The sequence below is a fragment of the Ahaetulla prasina genome, chromosome 13, assembly GCF_028640845.1.
Source record: "Ahaetulla prasina isolate Xishuangbanna chromosome 13, ASM2864084v1, whole genome shotgun sequence".
Lineage (NCBI taxonomy): Eukaryota > Metazoa > Chordata > Lepidosauria > Squamata > Colubridae > Ahaetulla > Ahaetulla prasina.
In genome coordinates, this window is record NC_080551.1 from 17,622,506 (window position 1) to 17,628,505 (window position 6,000).

Below are 6,000 nucleotides of genomic sequence, written 5' to 3' on the forward strand. Positions count from 1 at the left end.
CATGCTTAATAAGCCAGGATTTTTTAAAAAATGAGTATGGCTTGTGAATAAAGTCTCTGGATTGAAGGCCAACAAAAGAATAAGCATCCATCTAATTTTCCACCCTATTTTAAATTTTCGCATTGCCACTTTGCCTCGGGGTGGCGGACTCAAGTCTGTTTGCCTTTAAACAGGTAGTTCTTCAGCTTTAAGGTAAAGGTAAAGGTTCCCCTCGCACATACGTGCTAGTCGTTGCCAACTCTAGGGGGCGGTGCTCATCTCCGTTTCAAAGCCGAAGAGCCAGCGCTGTCCGAAGACGTCTCCGTGGTCATGTGGCCGGCATGACTCAACGCTTACAAGGGTTTAAATCTGGGGAGTGCAACCTTTGCAACTACAAGGCTTATGGACTTCAACACCCAGAATTCCCTCAGCCAGCATAATGGAGACGGAAGGGACCTTGTAGGTCTAGTCCAAGTCCCTGCTCAAGCAGGTGACCCTGGCCTATATCATTTCAAACAAGTAGATGTCCAATCTCTTCTTGGAAACCTCCAGCTTTGGAGCATTCACAACTTCTGGAGGCAAGTTGTTCCACTGATTAATTGTTCTCACTGTCGGGAAATTTCTCCTTAGTTCTAGGTTGCGTCTCTCCTTGATTAGTTTCCATCCATTGCTGCTCCTTCTGCCTTCTGGTGTTTTGGATAATAGTTTGATTCCCTCTTCTTTGTGGCAGCCCCTGAGATATTGGAAGACTGCTATCCTGTCTCCCCTAGTCCTTCTTTTCATTAAACTAGACATACCCAGTTTCTGCAACTGTTCTTCGTATGTTTTAACCTCCAGTCCCCTAATCATCTTGGTTGCCTTTCTCTGCGCGCTTTCTAGAATCTCGACATCTTTTTCGTATTGTGTTGACCAAAACTAGATGCAGTATTCTAAGTGTGACGTTAACCAAGACCTTATAAAGTGGTACTAAAACTGGCAGGAAATTGCTGTGGGGTAGGCAAAACCTTTTGATCAAAATTAATGGCGCGTCTCGTACCGGAATAAGAGCGTTCAAAATATTTGCTGGCCAAGGGAGATGAACGTGGAAGTGTGTGTTGTTCCCACAGCGAGGTGGGTTCCCGTTCTTCGATACCATGGATGTTACTTGAGCTACATCAGTGGGACACTCCCGTAGTGATGAAACATCTCATTAGCAAGGGACTGATTGGGGTAGAGACGAGAGACAGTTAACGCCTATTCCCACAACTGACATGTTGTTTTAAGGAATGCAAGGCCTGAATCTGCAGCTGCAACTCTTCGGGTCAAGTAGGAGTTTGAAAGGGATGAAACTCGGGGAAACTCCTAATTCATTGTTCCAATTTGGCTGACCCACATTTTGTTTGTACAGTAACAACACCCACTGGGGGGAAGGGGGGGGAAAGACAGCTTTAAATTCTGCAAGCCATAAAGCTTACATCTAAACCATCAACAAGCAAATTATCCCCAGGTACGGAAGAACTGTACATGCTAACAATTCATATATATGAAGAGATAATTTAAATAATTGTCTTGAAATTTATGTACTTTTATTGTAGTTTTGATTTGATCTGCCTCACATTTTCTATTTCCTAAGCTTATGGGATGGAGATTCAAAGCAAGGAAATAGAATGGTCTCACCAATCCAGTTAATAAAACTCAGTTTCAAGAGATAAAAAAATGATTTTGGTAGTTACACAGATTTGTCTTTTTTTTCCTTGAAAAAAATGCCACATCCAACAAAACCCACAGAAGTTTATGGCAGCTTAAAGAGTAATTACATTATGACACAAGCTTTAATAAGTCTTTGAAATTGCCACACAACATTTTGGGGGTACAACCTACCCTTAGAATCTTTTAATGTGCAGATCTAATGGAGTTCCCCCCCAAAAAAGGATTTGAATTGGAGAAAGAGAAAAAAAAAACACTTATTCAAATTGGTGATTCTACCCTTTCAGGAGAACCTTTTACCCACAGTCCCTGGTTAACAATGAAATATCTCTTGAAAAAGATGTGTCTTAAGTCTTAAAAAATACTAGATTTGGGGTAGTATGGAGAACTTTTTTTTGTTTTGTATAATCTTCAGCATTCTGGTAAACCTTCAGCCATATTATAAATAAATAAATAAATTAAATAATAATAATAATAATAATAATAATAATAATAATAATAATAATAATAATAATAATAATAATAATAATAAAAGCATGGTGATGCTTTATTGTTCTTTATGAGCCATCACAGGAAACATCATGTTTTGAAGGACAGTTCAAGAGCCTGTAATTAAATAGAAAGTAGACTTACTTTCCAAAATTGTGCATCATATTTTATCTCTTAATCCCTTAGAGTAATCAAATTGCCGGTGTTCTTTTTTCTGCAATAGTCACAATATCTAAAGCACAGGTAAATGCCATCCGGTCAACCTTGGCTGATCTCAAGTACTAGGGTCAGACTTGGTTAAAGCTTGGATAGGAGATCATCAGGAAGCCCCAAGGCTACAAACCAGGGCTGGGATGCTGGCGGTTCGCAAGGGTTCAGGAGAACCTCTAGCTAAGAATCTGTGCAATTTGGAGAACCCCCAAATCCCACTCCTGGCTGGCCCCGCCTATCCTTCCCTTCCCAGGAGTCCCCACATGACCCATTTTGGATGCAGGTAAGTGCAGGGCCACGTGGAGGCTCAGGGAGGGCGAAAAACAGGCCTGCTGGAAGTTCAGGAAGGCTGGAAACGGGCCCAGATGGCCTCCGGAACCTGGGGAGGCCGTCTTCAACCTCCTGGAGACTCCATAATATGAACAAGTCTTTGGACAGCGCTGGCTCTTCGGCTTTGAAACGGAGATGAGCACTGCCCCTTAGAGTTGGGAACAACTAGCACATTTTTGCAAGGGGAGCCTTTACCTTTACCTTATTACCATGTAGCACCAGAGTTACTACTATGGATAAACCAAAGGTGGGGAAAAAAGAGGAATTGGATTCTATGACACAAATGAAGGGGAGATCTCAAGGGCGCACGATTTGGCATGCATATGTCTTTCCCATAAGAAAGCGGTTAGTTGATTTGCATGTTTCTTTATACATTATGTAGATTCTTAGTTAAACATTGTTCTTAGTTTGAAGAACTCATTGCGGGGGGGGAAGCAAATTAGAGAAAGCTGCCTTCACTGCAGGCAGGCTCCACACGTCATAAGTCAAAGTTTCTCTTAACCATGGTTTGTTTTCTACGTCAGAACCAAATGTGTCACATTATGGTAAATTCTTATGTATAAATACAGCCACTGTGGTTCATCAACTTGTTGCACCAGCTAACCTTTTGTGGCTCATTCAGCAGATGATGATTAAACAAGCCATGGTTTAGTGCAAAGCATAACCCTAGCCAATTCCAGGTTTTATCTGAGCCTCCAGGTCAGATTTTTTCCTTCCAACCTGTTGTGGTCCAGCAGCAGCTTGCGGACCTGGCAGCGGAGTCAGACAGTGAGGAAGTTGGGGAGGACAACGGGCCAGTCCTGGAGTCAGGGGAAGGCCTGGACGAGGCTCTGCGTCAGAGGCGGAGATGGGGCCAGGGCCATCTGGGAGTGATGCGCAGACTCCAGAGCCTCCAGAGGTAGACAGCAGAGAGGCAGAGGAACAGGAGGAGCCTGTTCCTAGTGCACGCACGAGAAGAGCTGGCAGAAGGCAAGAGCAGCTGAAGCAAAAAGGACAACTCAGGAGTAAGGCCAGAAGATGATTGGCCCCTCCCATAAGGCTTAAAAGAGCAGCAACTAGGCGTTGAGTTCTTTGTAGAAAAGCAACATTGATTCCATTGCTTCTTGTCAGTGTCTCTTGAACTTTATGAGGTTTTTTCCCAAGAAAAGCCTTTGGCAAGTTGCCAAAGATAATAAAGGTTGCTGATAAAGCTGAAGGACTGTTGATTTGCTTTGGACTAAGCTGAGAATTAATTCATTCTGTTCTAATAAAATAAGTTTGTTCAGGACTGAATTGTGTTTGGTAATCACTACTTGGGCCTTGGTCACAACGCAACCCTACTTGGTTGCGTTTTCTGTCAAAAAAAATTAGAAAGAATATTATGGCAAAAAGTGAAATATAGGGGCCTCTGGTGGCTCAGACTGAAAGACAGTCTGTTTTAAAACACAGCTGCTTGCAATTACTGCAGGTTCGAGTCCCACCAGGCCCAAGGTTGACTCAGCCTTCCATCCTTTATAAGGTAGGTAAAATGAGGACCCAGATTGTTGGGGGCAATAAGTTGACTTTAGGATGAAGACTATTGCTTGACATATGTTGGAAGATAATTAAAAGTTGTACATATTTGGAACTTGGCCAATACTCTGTTCAGAAAAAATGCATTGTACGTTTGTTTGTGTGTGTTTGTTAAAAAAATTAAAAAATTAAAAAAAAGAAAAGAAACCAAAAGCATAAATTTACCAAACCTAAACCGAACTTGCTTTTTATCTGAGTTTGTCTACTGGGGTTGCTAACTTTGCTTCCAGATCATTAGTTCTTTTTTCCTAAAAACGGAGCCCCAGGACAAAACTACATTCCCCCACTCTCTGCTGTCATTCTGCTTCAGCTAAATAACTTGTTTGTGTTGACCTGTGCAGAAAGAAGGACTTTTGGATTTATTCCCCTACCCCCCCACCCTCATTTGGGATAATGCTGAGGATGTTTTGTACTGGAAGGAATTCAAAAGCTGAGGTAAAGAACAGACAATTTCTTCAACAATACAAGCCCCGTATTCTCTTCTGGCAAATTCGCCAGTGACACTTTTAAACAGTAAAATAAAATAACACACACACACACCCCCTCCAAGAAATGGATGAGCTCTCGCCCAAAATGCCATGTTAATTGATAGGTGGTCTGCATAGTTCCTGCTATTATCTCATACACTGTCATCCGCATTGTTTTAGCAGCAGGACAAGGCAACAGCCGAATATATCATCACCGATGTCCCAAGGGACTCGGAAGAAAAAAAAAAAATCACGAAACTCTAATTGACTTCTTATGTGGGCCGAATAACTCTTAGAGCAGCTGAAGACAGATTCTGAGAAATGTGAGCTCCTATTAAGATTAGCCTGTTTCGTTTTCCTTCCTTCGGGAATGGTTTTTCTAGGATCCTAGGCGGGGTTCGTGTCAAAAGGCGGTGTAGCTCGGGCTTAGCCTGTGGAAGGAACCAAAACCAACAGTGGCGTGCAAGCCATCTTTTATGATTGTCCTTGATGTGTGAACAGAGGTCTTTTTCAATAAACCAGGTTTAGTTAAGAAAACTAAAATCATGGCATCCGTCCCTTTCAATTCCTGGCAGATAGATGGTGAAGAAAGGGAGGTAGTGACAGATTTTATTTTCCTGGGCTCCAAGATCACCGCAGATGGGGACTGCAGCCAAGAAATTAAAAGACGCTTGCTCCTGTGGAGGAAAGCTATGGCAAATCTAGACAGCTTACTAAAAGCAGAGACATCAGCCTGCCAACAAAAGTGTATATAGTCAAGGCTCTGGTTTTCCCAGTTGCAATGTATGGCTGTGAAGGTTGGACCATAAGAAAGGCTGAGCGCCAAAGAATTGAGGCCTTTGAACTCTGGTGCTGGAGAAGACTCCTGTGAGCCCCTTGGACTGCAAGGCGAACAAACAAGTCAGTTCTAGAGGAGATCAACCCTGACTGCTCTTTAGAAGGCCAGATCCTGAAGAGGAAACTGAAATACTTTTGGCCACTTAATGAGAAGGAAGGACTCACTGGAGAAGAGCCTAATGCTGGGAACTATTGAGGGCAAAAGAAGAAGGAGACGACAGAGAACGAGGTGGCTGGACGGAGTCACTGAAGCAGTAGGCATGAGTTTAAATGGACTCCAGAGGATGGTAGAGACAGGAAGGCCTGGAGGAATGTTGTCCATGGGGTCGCGATGGGTCGGACATGACTTCGCAACTAACAACAACAACAAGAAGGTTTAAAACAAACATAAAGGATGAACCCAAGCAAACTGTTCTTCTTCTTTTTTGTCCAATATTGTCTGTTTCAGTGG